Consider the following 27,167-nt stretch of genomic DNA (forward strand, 5'->3'; position numbering starts at 1 on the left):
TCAAGTAGTTAAGTTCCACAACTGCAGTATTCTCCAAAATGCCATTGCTTTTGCTACTAGAAATTTGAAAAAATCTATTAAAATATTTCCCTGTTCTATGTTATTGGATATAAGACAGGGACTTCACTTTGTCAGGATTGTTGATATCACATAACTTTCTGCCTTCTTGCAATAAAAAATTCATGAGGCATTTTCAAAGGCTCTTGAGACACCACACTAGATCTCAAGTTTCTTAGCTCTTTGACCCTGATCACAGAGGGTCTAACCTGTGAGGAATCCTATGGATATTCTAACCTTGTCCCTGCTCCCTATTATCATGGAAAAGTGCAGTAAATCCCTTTGGTCTGTTTTGTGTAGAGTGCTGACTCCTCCCTCCATAGCAGGCTCACAGGTGATAAAAGGCCAATGTCAGGACCTTTCAGAAAACCTAGAATTATCATTCACAATGATAATAATAGTAATAGCAATGATGGTGATGATGATGATGCCAGTTCCTTTCTGAAACCTCTATCATGAAAGCAAGGAAGCTTCTTTTCCTAGAAGTCCCAGTGATCATCTCAAGTCTCACTGGATTGAATTAGATCACAAACCTACCTTGGAACCAGAAACCATGGCCAGGAGGTGGGGCAATGCTGATTAGTTTAGGCCTGAGCCAGGAGCCCTACATCTAGAGCCAGAGGGATATTGATCCAGAGGTGTGTAGAGCTTCACCCAAAATACATGGGGCTTGCAGGAGTGGACATACAAACCCAAACAAGATGAGGCAGTTTCTGAGAGAAGGGGATGAACTATTGATTTAGCTGCAATGGCCTCAGCAACTAACAGTAATCATTTACTGAGCACTCATTTCATATCATTATAATTCTAAGAACATTTTCATTTAATCCTTAAAAAAATCCACAGAGAGAAGTTCCAATTTTATGCACATTTTCAGATGAGAAAATGGAAACTCACAGAGGCTAAGTGACTTGTTAAAGTCACATAGCCAGGAAGTGGCAGAGGTGGTATTTGAATCTAGGTGGTCGGACTTCAAAGCTCAAACTGGTTCATTCTCCTCATTAGGAAGCAATTCTAAGCTTAGCCAGATTACACTAAGGGAGGCAGGTGTCATCCTGGGCTTCAGAGACCAATGAAGCTATAGAGCCAGATCCAGTTAATTAGTGCAGCTTCCTCCCCACTTGTGGTTCTGTGCTAGTCACCTCTCCTGGCAACCATTGACCCCCTGTGCTGGGCCTTCCTACTTCCCTTTACACCTCCCTTGAGACCAGAGGAATTACTACACCAACTAAGTACTTTACTTTTAAAAAATGGGTAAAATGATTATTTCTAAGAATTCTTCCATTAAAACCAAGAATTATAGCTTATTAAGATATTCTTTTCCTATGAGAGCTAATAGCATATGTAAGGCTAGTCTGAGTGATTATTTCTAGTACCAAGAGATAATAGAAGGCTCTTGTGGTGATGACTAGACCAGGAAAAATATCGCATCCATAGTCATTAATAATATCTTATTCTGTCTGTCAGTTCTCAGGGCTTAGTTCTCTGAATAACCAGTTCTGTGTTTCTGTTTCTTCTCTGAAAAAAATGGGTGTTGGGAATCAAGCCAAGAATCTGTAGCAGGACAATTGATATATACCTGATGAATACAGCTCTTCCTGACAGTGAGATCTTCTAGATCTGTCTGATCTATTTCGTGACATTTTATTTGGCAGGTTTAAAAGAGCAAAATATAGAAAGCTGTCTAGGTTTAGCAGGGAGTCTTACCTCTTTATTATTCCTGTGTTCTCAGGTTGTGCCACGATTTATAATTCATTTTCAACTGAACATTCATGGCCTATATTGAAAAAGCCATGTTAATTTCATAAAGTTGGGTCAAGTAAGGATAAAAGGAGAAGATGGAAAGAAAATTTATTTGGAATAGTAAGCCTATAGATGATTAAGAGTCTTTCAGGAAATGATATATGCCAGTTGAAAGGCACTCATATTGTTTTCTGGACTAAACTATGTTCATAAGTATTAGAGTCATATGCTTTAATTGAACTACATTTTTAGGTTTCAATGAAGTTTGAAAAATTAAATAAGCAATGAGGAGTTGCTACAGTATTTTTGAGATCTTTTAAGGTAATCTCTAGATGATTGTAAATAAGAAAAACTTTTTGAGATTTTAGTTTTCACTTGAAACTGTATCTATCCACTCTACACACATTTATTCAGTTCCTCCTATGCATCAAGGAGTATTTAGCACTGGAAAGCAGTGATAAATATACAACACAGTTCCTACCACTGTGGGCCTCACCATCTAGTAAGAAACATAAAAAATAAAATTAAAAAAAACATAATAATGTCAAATTTGAAAAATTCCATGAGGACTGGTAATAGAGTACCTAGAGTCAGAATATTAATGTGGGAAGGAGGGAGCAATTTTATGCAGGGTAACTACCAAAGGCTTCTCTAGGAGACATGTAAAGAAAGGTCTAAGGATGAGAAGAAACTAGCCATACAGATAGAGAGAACAGTCCTGCAGATGGAAAGAGCCCTTAACCAAGATAGGGAAGACTGAGTAGGGGAAAGAAATTGGAGAGGAGGGATACTGGAAACCAACATTTGAAGTATCTGTGACAAATTAGAGAATTCGAGCAGGAAATTGGATAAAGAGCCTGGAGTCTAGAGTTAGATTGGAAGGGAAATACAAATTAGGGAACTACAAGCATGCAGATAAACATTTTTAAATGATACAGTGTATAAGATTGCCTAAAAAGAATGTACAAAGAGAAACTCTAATATTGTGTTGTCAGTACGGAAAAGGAGCAGGCAAAAGAGCCCAGCAGGAGAACTGAGAAAGCAGAATGATCTCATAGAAGCCAAAAGAAAAGAGGGAGTTACTGGTTAAGGATGGTGGAATGATGAGCACATACTTTTTTCCCTTTCTATACCAAGACTTTCAGAAATGATGGAAACTTAATTTATTTTAAACCATAAACCCACAACAACAAAGAAATGAGGAAGAGCCATAGCTGGCTTGATTTCAATAATTTCTTGAGAATGAAGGCAAATGGAGGAGTGATGGAATGTGGCAAGAGGAAGCCAGAGCACAGAGAACATGTAGGGGAGAAGGGTTAAGGACAGACCCAATCTGCCCTCCAGATTCTGGAATAGCCCAGGATATGTCAGGGATGACAGAAAATTGGACTGAGATGAGGGCCTCAACACAGAGTAACTGAAAGGAAGTATACATAGTTGTTGCTATGCCACCACACTCACTCCTGAATTCTGAATCTCTGAAGGAAAAAAAAATCACCTCTATAGAAATTGAAGGCCTACATTCTCCAGCTTCTAGAAATTACCTACATAGATAACATCTACCTTCCTAATAAGTATCTTAAACTTAATCTAAATCTAAACATGTGAGCTAATAAGGCCTGTCCATGTATCCAGAGCATCCAATTAACATTTTATTGACCCATTCTTAAATATGAATAGACTGTTAAAGTTAGATTTTTTTAAAGAAATTCTCTAACATGAAAAAAAAAGAGATCAAGATGAATCAAAGGTAAAAATGACACTGGAGGAAGTAAAAATTTAATATGTATGAGATAGAAGAAATCTCCAAAAGGTTTTATTTCATATCAGAGAGATTTGAGAAAACATTACATCTCAACACAAGAAAAGGTTGCTATGAAAAAAGATACAATCAAAACATAGAAAAGATGTCTTGAATAAATAAATAGGACTACCAAAATAAAAAGATTCAACAGAAGGATAACAAATCAAAATGGGAGAAATAGAAATTAGAACAAAATGTCAAAGGTGTGGCAAATTAAATTAGAAATGTAAAAGTAAAACTAAAGAATCTATCAAGGTATTTTCACAACTGACTAATGTAAGTCCTAGAAAACAAATGGTAGATAATAAATTATCAAAGAAATAATGCAAGGATATTTCAAATATGACTGAGGGATATGACAGATTTTAAAAGTCTACTAAGCGCTTAGTACGATGAATGGAAAAAAAAAGGGATCCAGACCTAGGTACATCTTGCTAAAACTTAGAAACACCAAGGGTACAAACATGATCTGAAATGTTCTTACATTGAAGGTGTAGAGGAAACAACTTATTCAAAACACACACACACACACACACACACAGAAGAATCACCTCATCAGACTTTGCAGTAGCAACACTAATTACTAGAAGACAATGGAACAACATGAAATTTTGAGGGAAAATGAATTTTTAAACTATAACTTTCTATCTAGCTAAACCATCATGTGTAAAAGTAGAATTAAGACACTTTATATATGCAAGGACTCAGAAAAAAATTTACCTCCCATATAACTATCTTTATATTGTAACAAAACAAGGGGTAAACAACACCAAAAGATAATAGAGGATCAAAACAGGAGCTCTAACCCACAACTGTGAAAAGAAGTCTCAGGATTTTTGCCCAGAGAGAATTAAGTACAAGGGTCCTCAGAGGAAAATCTCCAGGACCAGACTAGCTTAATGACTCTCAAACTGGCTGCACCAAGCCCTGAGGAATGCAGGGCTGTTTTCATAATGGTACTAAGATATAATAAGCCTTTTGCATGTCTTTGACATTTGCATTGATTACGCATAAGCAATGGTGGTTAAAAGTGCTGACACTTTTGCCATAGATCAATGCAGTGGTACCAAGCAGTACTTGGTACCTGTGAGGCACTAAATTCTTCTCTGCCTTGAACTTTGGTTATAAAGAGGAAAAAAAGCCAACTTTTATTTAAGGATGTCATTGATGAAGTAGTAAAAATTATTTTATTCATCTTGACCCTTGAGTACATGTCTTTTTAATATTCCCTGCATCAAATAAGGGTGTATAATCCTGTCTCCCCCAGTATGAAGATGTTCTTAGTGATAAGCACTTGTACACCTGTTTCACTTGGGAGCTGAGTTAGATGCTTTAACCATAGAACACCATTTCTACTTGACTGAACAACTGATAGACGAACTATGGTTATTTGAAGTTAATGTTTTGGCAGACATTTCCTAAAATAAGTGAAATGAGACCATAACTTCAAAGAAAACAATAGAAACTTTGTATTGCCACTGATAAATTACAAACTTCCAAGGAGAAATTAGATTTTGGCAAACTTTTATCTACTACTGTGAACCTGACAAATTCCCAAACTTTCCTGATGAGATCAATGATGTTATTAACAAATGTTATTGTTGATATTATAATATAAAATGTTTCAACATTTGGAAGATCTTCATAATTCATTGAATCAGCATTTTCTAAACAATTAATGCATAATGTTACAACATCATACATGTGTAAAAGAACTGTTTGAAGTATAGATATATCAATAGATACTAGAGTGCAAAAACTTCAATTGTGTGATGTCAGATCCATATTATAATTAACTTTTAAGAAATGTTATTTGCCCTTTTTGGTGAAATATGAAAGAAAATATTCTCATTGGGACTTATTAGTTCTTCAAGTGAACATTTACAAAGTCACAGTAATGTAAACATTTTATTGATTTGCAATTTTTAGAATCAACTTATTGGCTTAATTATTGTTACAAAACTAGTGGTAAATAGTATTAGCCTCGTCAATTCAACAGAGTAAGTGCAGAAGGCAGAAAGTGAAAGGTAGAAGTAGGAAGGAGAGATAAAGAATAGGTCAGAAACACTAATTTCCTTACCTTACAGAGTATCAAAAGATGCTACCAATAGTTGATGGAACAAGAATTTGAAAGTGTTGGATTTTACTAACCCATGTAAGAAAATGACAATTACCATAGCAAATATAATTCTATTGAAAGAATGGTAGAGGGAGGAATGGGAATAATGCAAGGGAAGTAAATTCTCATTTATTATCACAAAAGTAATGAGAAAATCAAGAAATTTTAAAATGTCATTTAGGAATGAGCTAACTACCATGAGAAACAGCTTTTTAAAATTAGAATCTGTTGCCTCTGGGGAGCAGGGCAAGGCATGGGATATGGTGGCATAGGTTGCCAGATAAAGTACAGGATATTCAGTTAAATCTGAATTTCAGATAAATAACAAAAATACTTTTCTAGTTTTTCTTAATTTATTTATTTTGAGAGAGAGAGAAGGAGAGAGCATGAGTGATCAGGGGAGAGACAGAGAGAGAGAGAGAGAGAGAGAGAGAGAGAGAGAGAGAGAGAGAATCCCAAGTAGGTTCCACACTGTCAGCGCAGAGCCCAACATGGGGCTCAAACTCACGAACCGTGAGATCATGACCTGAGCCAAAATCAAAAGTCGGACACTTAACCAACTAAGCCACCCAGGCACCCCCAAAAATACTTTTTAATAAAAATATGTCATCAATAGTGCATGGGATATACTTACACTAAAAAAGTATGCATTGTTTTTCTGAAACTCTTGTGTAACTGGATGTCCAGTATTTGTATTTATTAAATCTAACAACCATATACACTGTTTTTGTCTTTTGGTTTTTGTTTTTAATGATGGGCTTTTTTCATGTTTAAATATTTTAGCCATATGTTAAATATCCATATATTGAAAAGAGAAGGAGGCAGAGGAGGAAGAAGAGGATGGACCAACGGTGTCCAGTGCCAGTGAAAATTGAATACATGAAGTTGTAGACATGTCTATTATATATGGTCCCATGTAGAGAGCAATGGTATCTTTGACAAGAAGAGATTTAGTGGAGTGATGGAGCTGGAAGTGGACTGTTGTGGATTAATATGTGAATTAAGGAGTGGTAATTATAAAAGAGCAAAGTAAGGCACAGTTATGAGATTTGACGAAAGTTCATGGATTACAGGAGTGTTGTTACATTTTTCTTTCTGCATATCACACATCTAAAAGTAATGCTTTTTTGAGCTGTCATATCAAATCTGTGCAACATTAGAAGAATATTAAATTATAACAATAATATGGGATAATTGCACAGGAAATTCCCCAACCACCCACCCCCAAATATCAGGGTAAGTAAGGGTCTGACTTTCTGGTGGAGGGATGTTTGTAACAATATGAACATTCCTTATAAAAAAGGGGGAAATGAGTAAAAATATAGTGATTTACTATACATTTAAGTCAGATATGGGGCTGGAATGGGAACTTATAATCCCTTTCTCATTGATTAAAGTTACTAAATCAGCCTACCTTCTTTCATTAGAACTGGAAGTCTCTCAGATAATTTAAACCTACCCATTGCTTGAATTTAGCGTATAACATATAAAAGGTCTTAGGGAAATAGAAGTATGACTGAGACATGGAGACTGCTTCCAAGCAAGAGAAGGTTTCAATACGGTGGCTAAAATAATCAAGCTTCCCCTAACTACCAACTGGTTTATTAGCTTCATGTCATATTGAAACCTACCCTTGCTGAGCTCTGTTCCACATACTCTAAACCCAACTCAGTCACTGTGCTTCACTTCCCCCAAAAGCCCCTCTCAGAACTGGATTTGAAGTGGATTCTTTCTTTTTTAATATGAAATTTATTGTCAAATTGGTATCCATACAACACCCAGTGCTCATCCCAACAGGTGCCCTCCTCAATACCCATCACCCACCCTTCCCTCTCTCCCACCCCCCGTCAGCCCTCACTTTGTTCTCAGTTTTTAAGAGTCTCTTATGTTTTGGCTCCCTCCCTCTCTAACCTTTTTTTTCCTTCCCCTCCCCCATGGTCCTCTGTTAAGTTTCTCAGGATCCACATAAGACTGAAAACATATGGTATGTGTCTTTCTCTGTATGACTTATTTCACTTAGCATAACACTCTCCAGTTCCATCCACGTTGCTACAAAAGGACATAAAACCAACCTGTCTCTTTTTAACAGATTGCCTAAAAATGTCTAAACACATTTTTCTCTAATTAAAACAATATGCAAGCCATCCTCCCCCCATTTAGGCTTTCTAAATACTCTCTGTTCCCCTTCAGCTGTACTATGGTTTTAAAAAGCCATCTAATTTTTACTACTGGAGTCACATATATGTATGATGATCTATTGATGGCCTTGAGATGACAACTAATTAAAACACTTTGATTATTTTATTTCCGTGAGCAATAGGCGAAAAATTAAAAAAATTCCTTTTCAACTCTCATAGCAAATGACTCATTATTTACTCTCCAAAGAGGTTAATTTCTTCTCATTTCTCTTTCTTCCATGTTACCTATAGATTCTGCCATCTTGGAAGCAGTAGGGAAATGAAAGAATAGCCCCAACAGGTAGATGACTTTCTCTTCCTTTGTTCTGGAGGTGCCACTTCCAGGAATAATCTGATTGTCTCTGAGCTTCCTTTATGTCCACACTCATCATCTCAGCTCTTCCTCTAAGATATCTTCCTGTAGCATCTTTCATTCTTCCAGCCCTATCTCCTATTTCTCTTCTTATCTCTCCTATCTCTCTTCTTAATCCCTCTAGCAAGCCGCTCTCTCTGTCCTCCCCCTCAGCCCTCTGCAAGGCCCACCCAGATCATGTAACTTACACACAAGGCAAGAATTGATTAAACAACAGCCAGCCAAAGAAGGTTTCATTAGACAAACTAGGGTCACCTGGTGTCCTTCAAACCTTCCAGTGAGTAGTTTCCTTTCAACCACAGAGGTTAAGAAGAGTGGTGTCAGGTTCTAGGGATGGATTCTTTGACTCTTTCAAGGGATATAATTGCCAGTTGATTTGAAGTGTTTAGGAAAGTTAAGTCAGTGAATAGCAATTCATACAAACATAAAATTATATAAGGATATATGGATGTGGTCCTTATATTATGCCTATTTATAGAAGGAGAATTATTCTCCTATATTCATCTGTCAGAAAAGATAATGGTTGAAAAGTCTTTTGGAAACCTACTGCTTTGGAACTCACTTAAAGGCATATATATTAATAATAGCAAACACAGGGCCATCAAAGTATATGACCAATAGCCTAAAAAACATTGGAAAATATTATTAAACTTTGGAACAACTCTTGTATTTCTGGATTGATAACATGATCAAAGTCAATGGGCAAACCAGAAGGTGTTCAAATAGCTAAATGATCCTAAACTAACTTCAACCTGACATTTTGCAACATGGGTATTTTGAAATAAAAAGGAACAAAAAAGGTAGTATTGAATTACTACATCATCAGTCACATATAAGATCTCCCATACCTCCTTCAGCTATATGGTCTTCTGGTCAGAAATCGAATAACCTTTGAGATATTGTCTCTGTTTCCCACATTGGACAGAAATATTAGGTTACTGCACTCTGGAAATCTAGGGCCTTAAACAATCCTCAGGAAGTGAAGATGAAAAATCAATATTAAGTGACTCATAGAGGCACCGTTTTAATGGTTCTACTGCTGTCATGTCACCCTAAGAGGAAGCTCTTCTTATTTGGTCAATACAGTGACACCACATCATTTTGAATTTTATATGAAAAAGACCACAGAACTTTCATTATAATGATTCTGCTAGATTGGTCCCATTAGCCACTAACATTTTCAGTTAAAGTAAATGTAGACTCTGTTCTCTATTATTTGTATTTTCTCATAAAATATGCATGAAGACAATCACAGCAAATGTCAAAATATCACCCTTTTAAAATTCAGCAGTATGACTCATGGTGTTCAAAACTAAGTAAAATATATGGAATGGCTGAGGAAACTGGCAAAACTTGAAAGTCAAAGTCTTGGGACAACATACATGCCTATTTGAATGGACAATGAAATCCTTATATCATGCTCATTGTTTGAAAATGAAAATGTGGGATGGTGATAGCTTATATTCTGTTATTTGGTTCTTAAATGTTAGGAATTGTGTATATTGTTGATTAATTGACCCCCTTATCATTATGAAGTGATATTCTTTTTCCGGAGTGATAGTCCTTGCTCTGAAACCTACCTTGATGTTAATATAGCCATTCCAGCTTTCTTTTGATTAATGTTAACATGTCATATCATTTCTACCTTTTTACTTTTAACCTGTTTATGAATTTTTTTATTATTTATCTACTTATTTTTAGAGAGACAGAGAGAGCATGAGCAGGGGAGGGGCAGAGACACAGACGGAGAGAGAGAACCTCAAACAAGCTCTGTGCTGTCAGCACAGAGCCCAATGTGAGGCTTGAACCCATGAACTCTGAGATCATGACCTGAGCCAAAAACCAGGAGTTGAACGTTTAAAACTTACTGAGCCACCCAAGAGCCACAAACCTGGCTATGTTTTTATATTAAAAGTTTGGGACTTCCTTTCTATACAATCTGAGAGTCTTTGCCTTTAATTGGTGTATTTACACCATTTACATTTAGTGTGAATATTGATATCATTAGATTTAAATCTGCCACTTTGTTTTCTATTTTGACTCATCCATACTATGTTCCTTTTTCTCTTTTTTTCCTGCATCTTCATGGATTAAATGAATATTTTTATTATTTAATTTATTTTTTGGTTCATTAGACATAACTCTTGTTATTTTAATAGTTGTTTTAGGATTTATAGTATGCATCTTTATCTTATAACAGTACACTTTAAATATGTATAGAATAAAAGTCTTACAATAGTTCATTCTCATTTCTCCCCTTCTGGCCTTTATGCTGTTGTTGGCATTAAATTTATACATATGTTGTAAACTTCACAATATATTGTTTTTATTTTTGTTTCAAACGGTCAATTATTTTTAAAAGATATTTAAATAATAAGGAACAATTCAACCCACATGAGTTACCATTTTTGTTGCTTTTCATTCCTTTGTATAGATCTGAATTTGCATCTGGTATCATTCTCCTTCTGCCTGAAAGATCTTTGGCATTTTTTTGTAGCACATGTCTGATGTTGGATTCATTCAGATTTTGTAAGTCTAAAAAACTGTTTTTGATTTACAAAAAATAAGCAAATACTACAGAAAGTTCTCATATCTCCCCCTACTCAGTTTCCCCTATTATTGACCTCTTATAATCTTATGGGGCATTTGTTACAATTAATTAAAACATACTGATATGTCATTATTAACTAAAATCCATGGTTTATTCAGCTTTCCTGAATGTCCTTATCCTATTTCAGGATCTCATCCAAGGTAATACATAACTTGTAGTTCTCAGGTTTCCTTAGGTGCCTCTCAGTTTAGTGACTTTCTCAAACTGTCCTTATTTTTTTATGAACTTGACAGTTTTGAAGAGTACTGGTCATGTATATTGTTGGATGCTCCTCTACTGGAAATTGTCTGATATTTTTCTCATGATTAGACTGGGGTTATGCATTTTGGGGAAAAAGAGCACAAAGGTAACTGACATTTTCATCATATTATACCAAAGTTGTATATTATCAATATTATTCATCACTGATGACATTGTCTTTGATCACCTGGCTGAAGTAGTGTTTGTCAGGTTTCTCCACTGTAAAGTTACTCTTTTTGTCCCCTTTCCACACTGTACTCTTTGGGAGGAAGTCACAATGTAGAGAACACACATAAAGATTGGGAGTTCTACTGCTCCATGTGCTTTAGAAAGCAGTATCTACATAATTTATCTGGAATTTCTCTATATGAGAGATTCGTCTCTTCTCTCTCATTTGTTTAATCATCTATTTGTATCAGTATGGGCTCATTAATACCTGTTTAATATTTTGGGTTATAATTCAGTAGTACTTTATTTATTTTATAGCTTGAATTGTTCCAGCTTTGGCTACTAGGTGCTCTTTCATTTGGCTCTTGTGCCCCTTTACCATATATCGATGTGATTGATTTTGAGTAGTTCCTTATTTCTGGAACTGTGAGATGCCAAGCTGCTCTAAGCTCCTCTTGTATACTCTGTACCCCAGTCCTAGAAACAGTCTTTTTCCCAAAAGCCCTGCTTCCTTTTATTGGAGAATAGCATTGGAAATCAAGATCTGGGTGCTAGGTGTACTCATGTTAATGGGATGTCATTTCATTTATATCCTTTCAGCTGACAGAGCAACGAAATTATGTGTATATACTAACATGTGTATATACACATATATATAAATATATGTAATAATCTGTGTCTGTATTAAATTAAACAAAGTTCTTACTGATATTTCCATTACCAAATGGATTATTCTAGCCTATTCCTCTTGTTGACCTGTATATTTCTAGTCCAACAGTGAAAAGCCTGGACCCCACCATCTGCCATCCATTTACTTATTCTTTAATTCCAGTACACACATATAGCAGTAACAGAATTGTTAATCCATACCCCCATGAAGAAAATTTTGTTGACTCAAGTCAGTTATGAGTTATGTATAGTTCTTTTTGCCTTTAGTCTTTAAAACACCATTCATTTCCAACGTTTCTTAGGTCAGCACATTTTCCTTCAATCCTTCCTTGGAGGTTGTTTCATACATTTGCAATGTATCTACATCCTCTTGTCACATACAATCTGCATTCTATCTTGGAATCCCCTGACCTCCTAAATGATTTTTTTCCTTTATAAATTAAGATTTTTTTCTTTATGTTGTAAACTTCTATTTGATATAACAAACACGTAATGCCACATATCCACTATAACAGCATTATAAAGAATAATTTCACTGCCCTAAAGATCCCCTACATTTCACCTATTCAATCCTCTCTACTCCTACAAACCCTTAGCAGGCAGTGAATTATTTTATTGTCTGTATAGTTTTGTCTTTCCAGAATGTCATATAATTGGAATCATAGAGTATATGGCCATTTAAGACTGATTTCTTTCACTTGGCAATATTATTTATGATTCTTCCATGTCTTTCGTGGCTTGGTAGGTTTTTTCAATTATATTATAGAATAATATTCCATTGTATAGATATACCAAAGCTTATCCATTTATCTGTTGAAAAACATCTTGGTTGCTTCTGGTTTTAGGCAATTATGAATACAGTTGCTATAGACATTCATGGGTGGACATGCTTTAAACTCAACTGGGTAAATACCTAGGAGTGTAATTGATGGATACTATGTTAAGACAAGACTATGCTTAGTCTTGCAATAAACTGTTAAACTGTCTTCCAAAGTGGGCTGCATTTTGTATTTCCACCAGCAATGAATGAGAGTTCTTGTTGCTGCATATCATCATCAGTATTTCATGTTGCCAGTTTTGGAATTCTAGCCATCCTAATAGTTGTGTAGTGGTTTTCATTTTCAATTCCCTAATGACAAATGATGTTGAGGCATCTTTTTACATACTTACTTGCCAACTATATATTAACACAATAGTGTTCACCAGAACAGCCTTAGTAAGAGGAAGTTGATGTTGTTAAGTCTGTGCATAGCCTGTACCCATGCCACTCCACCATTTACCTCATAGGCCCATTGAGGAAGCACTGAAGTGGCTGGGGAAAGAGGCTGACTGACATGCAGAGTGCATCATTTTCTTCAGCTGATCATTAAGAGCCTCCTTTGGTAACCATTTAGTTGGGACATTATATCTTCACTGTTTGGGCCCATTCACTATTTTTAGTTCAGCCACATATCTCCTCCACAGACTTTGTGTCACCAATCTGCCAGTCTTATTCCTTCCAAGTTGCCTATAATGGGCCAAATAGCTACTGCCAATTAATACATCCATTTTTCTGGCCATCTCTTACTAATGGCAAACTGTACAACTAAATTTACTGCTTATGGTTCTGCCCACCGTTACTGATTTTCCTTCACTACTGTCCTACAAGTCTTCGTAAGAGTGACTGTGGTGCTGCAGCTGTCCATTTGGGGTCATATCAACATAATATGCAGACTCATCTGTAAACCCAGGGTTTTTTTTTTCTTTTGCTTCCTCAGATAGTTGGTCATTAAGAATATCCTATGTGACCAAAGTCATGAATTGAGAGAGAGGAAACCATGCAACACTGTTAAAGTTTTCTGAGCCACCTGTTTAGCTTACTTGGATCTTCCCAAGCGTGGTCTCATATTCCATTTCTATTTGATGATATATTGCTTCGGTACACACTCAAACTTATGGTTGGGTGGATCAGAAACACCCAGATCATGATGGAAAGCTCAGGACACATGGTCTTCTGATGTCACATGGTCAAGAATTCAATCTCTCTATCAAGGCTTATAAGAAAGTTAGAAGTTGTTTCTCAAAATGAAAATAGTTATCTGAAAAAAATTGCTCTAAAATCTTAGGAGTCTCAGGGCTCCTGGGTGGCTCAGTTGGTTAAGCATCCAACTTTTGATTTCAGCTCAGGACATGATCTCACAGTGATGGAATTGAGCCCTGTGTCCATGCAGAGCATGAAGCCTGCTTAAGATTTTCTCTCTCCCTCTGCCCCTGCCTGTGTGTATATGATGCAGTACATAAATCAATCAATCAATCAATCAATCAATCATTAAAATCTTAGGCATCTTCATTGTGATTCTCTATTACTAGGTCTTGCTCAAAGGTCCATATGGCATCTCTATTTGCTGCACACACTATAAGTATTATTGGATCTAATAGATAATATGGCTTAAGTGGCAGAGCAGATTGCCTTCTTGAAACTAGAAGCCTTATAGGTGATTCCAGATTGACCAAAGCAACATATATTGTCTCCAAAATCCAAAAAAAAAAAAAAAAGACTATAAAGTATTGTAACCTCTTTTTAGTGGCAGGGATGTAAGATTCAGCAACTTGTATTTCATCTTGGAATAGATATCCCAACATTCCCAAGATCACTGAGCTCAGAAATTTCACTCAAGTAATGGGCTCTCGAATTGTTGAGGGGTTTATCTCCCACTCTCTAGTTTGCATATGCCTTCCTAAATCATCTGAAATGTTTGCTATTATCTGCTTATCAGATCCAGTTAGCATAATGTCACCAATATAGTAGACCAGTGTGTTTTGTGAAACGTCAATTTAATCAAGATCTCTATGGGCTGTATTATATAGCAAGGAACAGGAGAACTGACATAGCTCTAAGGCAAGGCTATGAAAGTGAACTATGCCATACCATATAAAAGGAAAGTGCTTCATGAAGTCGTTGCAAATTACTATGGGGAAAAGGAGATTTTCCAGATTGAAGCCAGAAAGCAAGTGCCACAGACCATATTGATTTTATTAGTGAAGATATATCTGGGACAGCAATTGTAATTGGAGTCACTCCCTGATTAAGTTTATAATGGTCTATAGCTATTCTCCAAGATCCATCTGACTTCACAAGCAAAAGAGATGAATCAAATGGGGTTATAATAGGTTACCACCCTACTTCTTTCAAATCTTCAATGGTCTTAATGTTAATAATTTCCCTGAGGATGCCATATTGGTTTTGGTTCACTATCTTGGTAGGAAGTGGAAGGAAATTCTAGGGTCTGAGATTCAATGTGGGGATTCTACTAGTTGGCCAGTATGTCTGTTCCCATTGTACACTCAAGACCTGAGTAAATAAACACAAGGGAAGGTCCTTGGGCCAACTTGGTACAGTGTTAGTAAACTTGAGCTAAAATTCCATCTAATACCTGCAACCATAGCCCCACTTTACATTGGTCACAATAGTATTTTGGTATCCCGGGGATTAGTTAATTCAGAGCCAATGTCTAGTACTCCCCCCAAATCTGGGTATTTCCTTTTACCCAATGTACAATAATTTTAAGGCCTTTGGCAAAGTCTTGGAGAAAGATTTACATTCTGTATTTCCAATATTTGATAAGATGAGACCCACCCTCCCCTCCAATGAAGAGCTTTGGGGTTTATGAATTAACATAGATCAGAAATGAGTGAGGGGTGCCTAGATGGCTCAGTCAGTTAAGTGTTCAACTTCTGCTCAGGTAATGATCTCATGGTTCATGAGTTCGAGCTACGCATTGGGGTCTGTGCTGACAGCTGGAACCTAGAGACTGCTTATGATTCTGTGTCTTCCTCTTTCTGCCCCTCCCCTGCTCATGCTTTGTATCTCTCTTTCCCTCCCTCCCTTCCTCCCTCTCTCTCTCTCTCAAAAATAAACATTAAAAAAGAAAAAAAAGATATGAGTGAGAGGCTATGATTCTCCACTTTCATGATCATCGTGACCTTGAACTTTCAGCTCCCAGAAATGTGAGAAATAAATTTCTGTTACTCATAAGCTACCCAGTCTGTGGTATTTTGTTATGGTAGCCCTAATGGACTAAGGCAATACCCATTACAATGGAATTGGTTAAACGCTTATGCTACCTCCATTCATTTGGCTCATTAAAAAAAATAATAAGGTTGGGGCGCCTGGGTGGCGCAGTCGGTTAGGCGTCCGACTTCAGCCAGGTCACGATCTTGCGGTCTGGGAGTTCGAGCCCCGCGTCGGGCTCTGGGCTGATGGCTCGGAGCCTGGAGCCTGTTTCCGATTCTGTGTCTCCCTCTCTCTCTGCCCCTCCCCCATTCATGCTCTGTCTCTCTCTGTCCCAAAAATAAATTAAAAACGTTGAAAAAAAAAAAAATAATAAGGTCATTTGGGGTATGAAATTATGTCCAAGAAATATTTTTAAGTGAAAAAGATTAAGGTGCAGACCATTTGTATAGCTTTATACTTTTTTGCAAATATTTATATGTATGTGTGAACATGGGGTTCCCTGGAAGGTGACAAAAGAAACTGGTAATGGTGGTTTTCTCCAAGAAAGTGAACTGTTGAACTGTTGGAAGTGGGAGTGAGACATATTTGTTATTATGTTACATTTAGATACTTTTGAATTCTGTACCATATTAAATGTATTACCTCCACAAAAATGTAAATATGTTTTATTTCTTAAATTTTTGTTTTAAGTAAGCTCTATGCCCAATGTGGGGCTTGAAGTCACAATCCTGAGATCAAGAGTCTCTACCAACTGAGCCAGACAGGCAACCCATATAATCTTTTTCAAATTAAATATACTAGTGATGCTCACTAAGGCAATTACTGGATCCCACTGTTAATTGGATTTTAAAGAACACATTTTGTCCAGGAGGCTCCTCCTGTACCAAACCTGCCCTCCCTATTCAAGGGTTTGGGCAGAGGGACATTGGTGAGACCTCTTGAGCTTACACAGACCTGTGTCCTGATCTGATCTGCAGATATGGAGATGTATGTCTCTTGTATTTCACTGACCATGTTGGCAGCACTCTTTGCTGTCAGCAGGTTGTGGAGAGTATTCATCATAGAAGGTGCTACGTAAATTTCTGAGCTATGTAGTGATGATGTGGTCTCAATAGGAAAGGACTTTCCCAGACCATTATAAATATCAGTTTGGTTCCATCAAGGGGCTTTGTCTCATGATACATTTCATAAAGAATGCTGTCTTCTACATAATGACTTTATTAGGCTGTCACCTCTACTTCTGAACAATGGTTAATATGCAAGAGAGAAATATGCTTTTATTAATCACACAGGGTCACCAAATGCCTTAGTTTTACAGGAAATAGGTTCAGTGAGGTCTCCTTTTATGCCTCTCCAACTATAAGGAGCATAGGACACTTTTGTTCAGCATCTTTTTGTTTGTTTGCTCAGGAGATATAATGGATATCTCTCACAATGTATCAATTCCAGGGAAAAGGTTAACTGACAACAAGATCTTCAAATCGACTTTTTCACTTGGGTCTGTTCTGATTCCAAAGACTGTTTTCTGAAGCTTGCTTGGTTTTCCAGACTTTTTTTCTATTTTAAACAGAACCCCATCCTGGTTGCCAGAAAATATTTTGTGTTCAAGAGTTTTAAGATAGATTTAAAGAGCAAGCAGACTTTCATTTTTTTTAAGAGCAAGCAGACATTAAACCAAATAACACTTTGCCATAACAAAAATCCTTCAGGCTAAACTCAGCTCTGAATTACTGAGGCATTCATCTAGAGAACACATTCATTAAGACTCCAACCTAAACATCACCTTTTCTGTGAAGTATCTACCAATTTACCCAGGCAGAGTTATTCTCTCCTTCCTCTAAACTTTCAAAACATGCCTGTACCTTGACTAAAATATGCATCACATGAGGTTATAGGCATTTCTTTATAAAATTTGCCTGTCTCTCTGACCCATGTCTAGCTATTATGAATAGCTAGAATAAAACAGCAGCTAAATGTTACTGGTTTACACAATACTTGATCCATTATAATTACTCTGTAATTGATAAATGAGTGAATAAATGAAGTGGTACTGAGCCCTCTCAGAAAAAAAGCATTTAAATAGATGAACCCTGGGGGGTGTCAGAAAGGGACATTGAAAATAGACTGCCGAATTTTTCTGGAGCCAACCTAGAGAATGCACAGAACAAGTACATGAGAGGTCTGCAATCTCCCCATGAGACAGACAGGGCAAAAGGGAATACCTACCCACCTACGGGATAATTGGTGCTCAAATCAAACCTAGAAATCCTATATTCACTCCCTTTTAGTGAGAAGCCTCTCTTCCTGGCTAGAATTTCAACAGACATATTTCCAACTGGCTTTATTATCATGACCCAAATATAAATATCATGGCAGGAGCCCATGAGGTGGGAGCACAATTTATCCTAACTGAAAATAGAGGCAGAAAGCATCAGCCTTAGTATCCTTGAATCTAGAGTGGCGTTGCCATAGCAACCAGCTGAGTCACTAATGAAAAAAGAACAGTTGCACTATGACTAGGCTGACATTCTGTGACATTCTCTTATTTTACTGTAGCTCTAATGATGTCTTCAGTAGGAATGACAGAGTGGAAAGGGTCTGACCTCTCTATTAAACCTGCAACTGGTTTGACACGCTCTGCCTTTAGCCTAATGAATGTGAATTTCTGTGTGTGAATTCTGCCTTAGAGAAAAGCACTTTAGGAATTTGTCTGATACATATATTAGACTTGTTGATTCCATTGTTCCTTTAATGTAATCCCTTCTCTTTCAAATTAACATGGTAATGAAGCAGATGAGCCTCAAAAGCAAAACAGGAAGGGCAAAAATTAGTGAGAAGACATGACAGGGTGGTGCTAATCCATCACTGGTGACACGAAATTGGAGAAAACAACCAGAAGCCCCTTCTTTTTTTTTTTCCTGTACTTATTCTTTCTTTTTATTTTTTTTTTAATTGAAGTATTGTTGACACACAACGTTACACTAGTTTCAGCTATATAAGAGTTACTCAACAACTCTCTGGTTATGCTATGTTCGCCACAACTATGGCTACTAGCTTCTGCTCCTTCTTCAAACAGGATGAACCACAGGCATTTAAGCGAAAAAGCTGGCATCCTCTGCAAAGACAGAGAGGATCTTCTGGAAATATGGTCTGAGAGTTTCGTGATCCATATTCTCTTATTAGTCACTATATTCAGAGCACTGAGCTAGGCACCACGGGGTGTTACAAAAGATATCCTCAAGTCATTTAAAGTTTAAAACTAAAGGAGGGGTGGAAAGGGTTAGTAACTTAAAAAGTATATAGAATACACATGGCCCCTACTACTGCCCAAAACCTGGTACACAAACCAGCATGTTTGTATTTGCAAGTTTGAAAACTTAAAATTGATAAAATGTACAACTGCCATAACTTTGAGTATACAAATGGAGTTTAAAAATAAAATGAATCAAGACACTGTCATTGGGTTTGTAAAACAGTGAGAATGTTTTATTTATGTATTTTTTTCCACATGTACTTGTTTGCAAACATATGAACCTGTTTTAAGCCCAACATTGAGTTGCTTTCATCTGCACAAGAAGGGCCAAGAGAACTGGTGTCAGAATTTGCTGCAAATTATGTGGGAGTTTCTGAATTTGAGTGTAGGCATATACATTTCTTTATCAGCAGGAAAGAGGAGAGCTCATTCATTATTAAAGCAGCCTTCTAGCTAGTCTTTCATCAGCATAACACTGCTAAACTAATTTTCTTAGCCTATGACTTGAATTATGTTATTCCTCTCCTCAAGATCTTAATTTACCACTTTTACAATGTCACTCTCTCCTAGCTCTTATAGATGATGGTTCCCTACTGCAAATGGAATCACACCTAATTCTGCTCCCTGATTTGCCCTCTACAGTTTTGCCCCAGCATTTCTATCCACACATATTTCCTATTCCTACCAGTGCTAGCCCTTCCTTCCTGCCAGACTCTGTACCCCCTGACCACAAAACGGCATTACCAGTTCTCATCTCCATAGTCTTCCCCTTGCACATCCAATCCTAACACATCCTTTGAGAAACTGTAAATGCTACTTCCTCCATAAGGATATCCTCTTACTGGCTTTTGCTTTTGTAAATCAGGGCTTTCACTCAGTTGACTGCTCACCATTTTCTTAACACGTGCTTATTTTTTCTATTGACTAAATTGCTTGCTTGCCCTTTGAGAGCAGGCTTTATATTGTGTCTTTATTTCATGTACATACTCCATTCATTTACAGTCAGTCATGCCATAATGCATTAATTCGATAAACATCCATGAACATTAGGCCGTGGGAGAGCTAATGACCTGTAGGCAATTTCTGTAGACATTTAGAGTATGCAGTGTCAGGCATACAGACAGGGGTTGATGCAGACAGATTGTTAGGACCCAGCTGATACAGATGTTTTAGAGTCATCTAAGGATTTTGTAATTTATATTAAACCCTGCTTTGGCAGAGCTTTGGAGTCCCATGGAGGGGAGGGGACAGCAAGGTGGTGGGTGACTTTTTTTTCCCTGATTTAACCATAGCACTTTTGCTTTCCTCCACCCTATGGATTTAGATTTCTCAGCATTTGGGTTAAAATTTCTTCTGAAGAAAGGGCGCTTTTTGACTGAGCTTAGTTTGGAAACTTCTTTTTTGGGTAATGGAGAGCAGTTAATATTGTTAAATGGAAAGGGACAAGCAGGTTTTGCCTCTGAGTAGAGACTGAATCCACACCAGGAAGTTAGGGATCCTTAGTCCTCTAGAGGCTCTCACACCACCATGCATCTTTGACAGATGTGCTATCACTATTCGTTTGCTAGTAAGAGGCAGAAAGTAAAGGTGGTTGATTAATCCCTTTAATACTAAGAGGGTTTGGGAGTATTCTGGCATTGTATTTTGCCCTCATTCACCCCAAAGTAAAGTACTTCCTTCTTCACTCTTCTTTCTGTGCATATTTCTTTTGTTTTCATGAGGTTCTTTACTTTGCCACACAAGGAGGTATTTGAAAGGACTGGAGAAGAAACTAAAATGGATGCCTGTCAACATGTATGATAACTAAATCGATACCTATGGAGAATATCATTAACAGTGGAAGGGACAGTGGAAATTGGGGACAGTGGAAATTGTATGGAAGGGACAGTGGAAGGGACAGTGGAAATTGTATGGAAAGAGAATAATATATGTAGGAGTAATTAGCACAGGAAATCAGCACAGCCTTTGATGTTGTGTCAGAGCCAAAAATAGAAGAGTGCTCTGCCACAAAGCAGCAGCTACGCTCTGTGCAGACCATGTCTTCTCTGGACACCGCGCACCGGGAACACAGACCTCTGGCTGCCACCTCCTCAGCTGTTTTTGTTACACATTTTAGGATAATGAGTGGGAGAAACTCCCTGAGGGTTCCTAGGTACCAAACAATAGAAATAAACTTCATTTTATAGAAACAGACGTTTAAATAATGTGCCTGTCCCTCTTGCTGCCGAAAGAAATAGCACAATGAGAGACCTTCTCACTCATGGATCTGTTTCTGCCACAAAACATGTGACGTATGTGGCAATCAGGAAGACAGTTCTTGTTCGAGTGACAAGTATTCATGCTTGGAAGTGAGATGTGCTGTGTGCAAATTCTGGGTCAGCCATTTGAGGATAGAGGAACAATATCCCATTGGATCTGTAAAAGTACTTATAGTTAGTGCAGTCTTCATTTGGACAGCCCTCAGCACTGTTTTACTATTTGGATAGAACTGTTTACTGCCTGCCTACCCTCTTACATGTGCACAGAACAAATTTCTCCTATGAGCTGGTGAACTGGACGTCTGATTATGGCCCTGGCTTGACATTACACCTCACCTGTTTTGTTCGCCTGAAGCAGGTGACACCTGGCTCGCAATCATATTTCTTAGTCTGAGACTTTCTAAGTCTAATTCCATCTGACTGACATCACAGTGACAGGTTGTCTCCTCAGATATAACAAAGATGAATTTATAGCTTGATCTAAAATCAGTAGCTCCTTTGTGAATGTTGAACAGTACTGTGGACGAGAACCTCAAGTTTATAAACTTGTCCATCTGCCTCACAAGACTATGAGATCCTTAACATCCTTGCGAAAAGGGCTTATGTTTTGTTCACCACTGAATGTCCTATGCTAAACACAGTAGGCCTTCAAAAAAGTTTACTAAATGAATTTCAAGACCAATAACATAATACCACTCATGTAGTCACAGCTTTTCCCATCACACTAGCTGGTGTGGAAGGCAGTGTTCTTCACTGATCACGGAGCTGTGGCCTAGATTGGTAAAAGATAGTGCATTGTTCCAGCTTCTATACCCCTACCCTCATTTACTTTCCTTCATAGCTCTTGTTCCTCCCTTTCATATTATATTCTTGTTCACTTACTTGTTTATTTTCTGCCTATCCAAATGGAATTTAAATTACATAAGGGCAAGAAATTTTTATCTTTACTGATGCATCCTAAAACAGTGCCTAGCATATATTCAGTGCTTAATTTGTATTTTGAACATATTAATATAGGATCAGTTAGTAAATGAATTGTTGAATGCAATTAGTTAATTAATTAATTAATTAATTAATTAATTAATAGACACTTAACTTGTGCCAGCAATTGTAGCTAGATGCTTTATAAAATATTTAACACTTAAATCCAAGGTCAACCCTGTAAGGTAAATGTTGCTTTTGTAGATTTGACATGTGGAAACTGAGGCTCAGAGAGGTTAAATAATTTGCCCAAAAGACATGCACAAGTAAGCTGCAGACCCAAGATTTTAACCTGGTTCTTTCTGATTACACAACTTGTGCCATTTTTTTTTTTTTACATTTCACTTTGTTCAAAAGCTATAGTCAGGTAGCTTCACAGCCTTGAAAGATAACAACTGTGGAAAGGGCTTTTAAGGGAGACTATCAGTAACACTTTTGTGTTGAGTTTGGGATCATCTGGTCTTCTCTTTCCCTATCCCCTCAGCTACATTTGACTTGGGTATCAAAACAAGACTTGCATGGGTACATTGGCTGAAAATAAAGCTTACCTGCTGCTAGTCTCTGCTCCTTGGACAGTTTTATTCTTTCCTCACTGTGTGCCAGCCAGAAGAACAGCTGTGAGCCTGTCAAGGGCTGAGGGGAGTTCTGTATTTGTCTACCAAGTGTCTGCAAACCTTGGGGCCATAGCTCACAGCACCGTGCACAGCCTACTGGGACTTGGTGAGACAACGAGAAGAAGGATTAAATGAATAACAAGCGTATTCAGGACAAAATAGAAATAAACCAGGTAGGGAGTTGAGTGGAGACAAGACGAGGTTACCTGATGACTAATTGGGAAGAAGGACAAAAGCTGTGATCCTGAAGGACAGGGTGGAGCAACACGTGATGTGGGTAACTGCTGTGGTTGCTGAGTCTATCCCATCAGGTGCTTTTTTCTTTTTTAACTTTTTCTGGTTTATGCCCTTGAGCTGTGCACTGGATGTGATGACTCAACTGGTAAGAGCCAGATGGTTTTCTACTATATCTTTATGGGAGTCCCCAGAAAGACAAAAATTTGAACTTTAAGACATCTTCAGTTGCCTTGAAATTTTAATTCTTTCTGTTTTTTTGTCTTTTTATGCTTCTTAATGAGGTATAATTTACATAAAAATAACAAGCACAGATCATAAATGCACAATCTGATGAATGTCGACAAAGGTGCATACCCATGTAACCCACACCGCAAACAGGTTAGAAAATATTGACACCAGCTTAGAAAGTTCCCTTGTGCCCCTAGTATGTACTCTGTTTCTGGCTTCTTTTTTTTATTTTATGTTTTAACATTTATTCATTTTTGAGAGACAGACATGAGTGCGAGTAGGGGAGGGGCAGAGAGACAGGGAGACACAGAATCTTAAGTAGGCCCCAGGCCCTGAGCAAGTTGTTTTGTCTAAGATATTTGCCCATTTTCTAATTGGGTTGATTGGTTTTGTCCTGTTGGGTTTTGTTAGTTCTTTATACATTCTAGGTACTAGAATTTGTTGAATTTATCTCATCAATTATTGAATACAGGGTTTGCAAAATTTTTCTCCCATTATGAAGCTTATCTTTTCATCTTTTTAACAATGGCTTCCACATAGCAATAGTGTTCATTTTGATGAGGCCCAACATACCCGTTTTTCCTGGTGTGGATTGTACTTCCTGTGTCAAGCCTAGGAACTCTGCCTAGCCCCAGATTCCCAAAATTTTCTCCTGTTTTTTTCTAAAACTTTTATAATTTTACATTTTAGATTTATGTCCATGATCCATTTTTGGTGGATTTTTGTATAAGGTGTGAAGGTTAGGTCAAGATTTGTCCCTTTGCCTGTGGATGTCCAATTGCTCTGGCATCATTTGTTAAAAAGGCTGTACTTCCTCCATTAAATTGTTTTTGCACATTTGTCAAAAACTAGGTCAGCATATTTGTGTAGGTCTATTTCTGGGTTCTCTCTTATGTTCTATTGATACATGTGTCTACACTCTGCCTGTGCCTTTCCAAATGGTAGAATAAACTTGTTAGATAGATAGATAGATAGATAGATAGATAGATAGATAAGAGGGAGAGAGAGAGAGAAAGAGAGAGAGAGAGAGAGAGAGAGAGAGAGAGAGAGAGAGATAACCAGCCAAACTTGCTGGAAGTTTTACAGAAATTTCATTAAGCCTATAGATCTCTTCAGGGAGAAGTGGAATCTTTACTCTGTTGAGTCTTCCAATATGAAAACATGGTATATCTCTCCATTTATTTAGGTCTTTTTAAAAATTTCTTTCACAGAAGTTGTAATTTTCAGCTTATAGATCCTATACGTATTTTGTTAAGTATACACTTAAGTATTTTATTTTTTGGAGTAATTATAATAGTATTGTATGCAGTTTCACATGCTATTGTTAGTATGTAAAAATAAGATTGATTTTTGTATGTTGACCATGTATGCTGTGACCTCACTTGTTAGTTCTAGGAAGGTTCTTTGGTGGATTTCTTGGGACTTTTGACATAGACAATCATTTCATATGCAAGCAAAAACAGTTTCCTTTATTCCTAATTTGTATGTTTTATTTCGTTTTCTCAACTTATAGCAGTAGCTAGAAGTTCCAGTATCCAGCGAGTGGCTAGAAGTGGCAAGAGTGAACATACTTGCCTTGTTTCTGATCTTAGGGAAAAAGCATTCAGTCCTTCAACGTTAACTGTGATGTAAGGTTTTTACTGTGGGGGGATAGTACCTTAACTTAGTGAAAGATTTTATCATGAGTGGGTGTTACATTTTGTCAAATGTTTTTTTCTGTGTCAAATGATATGATTATATGAGTTTTCTTGATTTTTATCAACCTTGTTGATATGATGGATTACTTTGATTTATTTTGGAGTAATGAATCAGCCTTGCACACTCAGGATAAATCCACTTGACCATAGTATGTAATTCTTTTATTTTTTTTTTTTTATTTATTTTTTTTTTTTTAATTTTTTTTTTCAACATTTATTTATTTTTGGGACAGAGAGAGACAGAGCATGAACGGGGGAGGGGCAGAGAGAGAGGGAGACACAGAATCGGAAGCTGGCTCCAGGCTCTGAGCCATCAGCCCAGAGCCTGACGCGGGGCTCGAACTCACGGACCGCGAGATCGTGACCTGGCTGAAGTCGGACGCTTAACCGACTGCGCCACCCAGGCGCCCCTGTAATTCTTTTAAATAATTTTTAGATTTGATGTGCTAGGATTTTGTTGGGAGTTTTGTTTATGTTGTTGTTTTGTGTAAAGTCGTGAGAAATATTAGTCTGAAGTCTCCCTGTTTGTGCTGTCTTTGTCTGGTTTTGGTATTAGGATAATACTATCCCAATAAAATGAGTTGGAAAATGTGCCTTCTATTTTCAGAAAAAAAAGGTTGTATAAAATTGATGTTAATTTTTCTTTAAGTGTTCACTGGAATTCTCCAGCTAAACCATCTGAGTCTGGAGATTTCTTTTTTATAAACTATTACATTATGAACTCAATTCCTTTAATTATTATAGGACTATTTGGATTTTCTGTTTCATCTTAGTTGAATTTTGATAATTTGTGGTTTTTCAGAAGATTAATTAATTTTTCCTAAGTTGTCAATTTATGATCATAATGTTGTTCAGAGTATTGCATTATCTTTTTAATAATTCCAAGATTTATAGTGATACCCTGTTTCATTCCTGATTTTGATAACTGCCCCATTGTCTTCCAGTGGGGAAGAGAAGTCTATGATATGTGAAGGTGGAGAGCTTCTTAGTCAGGCGCTTGTGACAGAATCTCCCTACAGATACCCCCCCGGAGTCTCTGGGCAGGAGCAAAGAAGCTTCCTGGTTGGGCCACATGTTTTGGTGGGGTCCTCCTTGCCAGTTCCTCCCACTAGCTTTGGTATCGGTAGGTAGAAGGGGGGCATATGTGGTCTCCAGTCTGGTAAGGAGAGAGAGCACTTGTTGGACACTTAGTGTTAGCAGTTACCTCTAGCTCTATTCCTTCTGTGATGAAGTTGGGTTGGTTTCAGAAGGATGTTTTCAGAGGGACTTTCCTTCAGTCTAGTGGAGTAAATGAGCTGACCAGGGCTCCCTTCTATTGCTAAGCTGGTATCCAGGAAATACCAAGTCTGGGTCACCTTCTTCTGTTGGGTAGGGCCTGCAAAATACCCTGCCACCGTGCTGTTTCTCTCAAGTCAGTTTGCCTTCTTCTTATCACCTTTCTGAATATCCTTTGGCTGTCTGTTGAGTTATTTCCAGGACTTACAGTTGCACTTTCTGGGGATAAGCAAGGAGAAATAGGTCTACACCATTTTTTCCAGACTGGAAGTTATGTATACTCTTAACAGAGGAATTGTGTTTGGTTCTCAAATGTCTACTTTGTGTGTTTAGAAACTTAGTCATTCTAGAGGCAAAAGTCATCATTGCAGAATAGTTCCCAGGCATTGCTGCTCTGAGGCAGTGGCACAACTCTCAAGTTTCTTCTGGGACTTGATGCCTGCATCTGTCAGAGAAACAACTGGTAAGGATAATCAGTCAACAGGAGATTGTTTTTTAAAAAGGTCACTTTTTTAAAGTCACTCAAGTACCACTACATGCATAATTATCTTCAGTTAAATGTTGCATATTATGAAATCTCCTTCCTTCTCTTTCCCCTTAAAGCTTATCTAAAAATTAATCTTAACTGGATTTAATATTTCCATAAGACAAAAGAAAGCAACTTTGAAG

At 37.3% G+C, this 27,167-nt stretch overlaps 1 long non-coding RNA gene across 2 annotated transcripts in view; it reads left to right on the plus strand.

Annotated features, from left to right (window-relative positions):
- LOC125167944 (uncharacterized) overlaps nt 1-27,167 on the plus strand; it is a 50,406-nt gene that overhangs the window by 8,956 nt on the left and 14,283 nt on the right. Inside the window, exon 2 of one of the 2 annotated variants that reach the window (XR_007153005.1) lies at nt 10,708-10,802. The exons of the other annotated variant lie outside the window; for it this stretch is intronic. This is a non-coding gene — a long non-coding RNA (uncharacterized LOC125167944). The remainder of the gene's footprint in view (nt 1-10,707; nt 10,803-27,167) is intronic. 2 annotated transcript variants of the gene reach the window in all.

The sequence above is a fragment of the Prionailurus viverrinus genome, chromosome A1 (assembly GCF_022837055.1).
Source record: "Prionailurus viverrinus isolate Anna chromosome A1, UM_Priviv_1.0, whole genome shotgun sequence".
NCBI classification, from domain to species: Eukaryota; Metazoa; Chordata; class Mammalia; order Carnivora; family Felidae; genus Prionailurus; species Prionailurus viverrinus.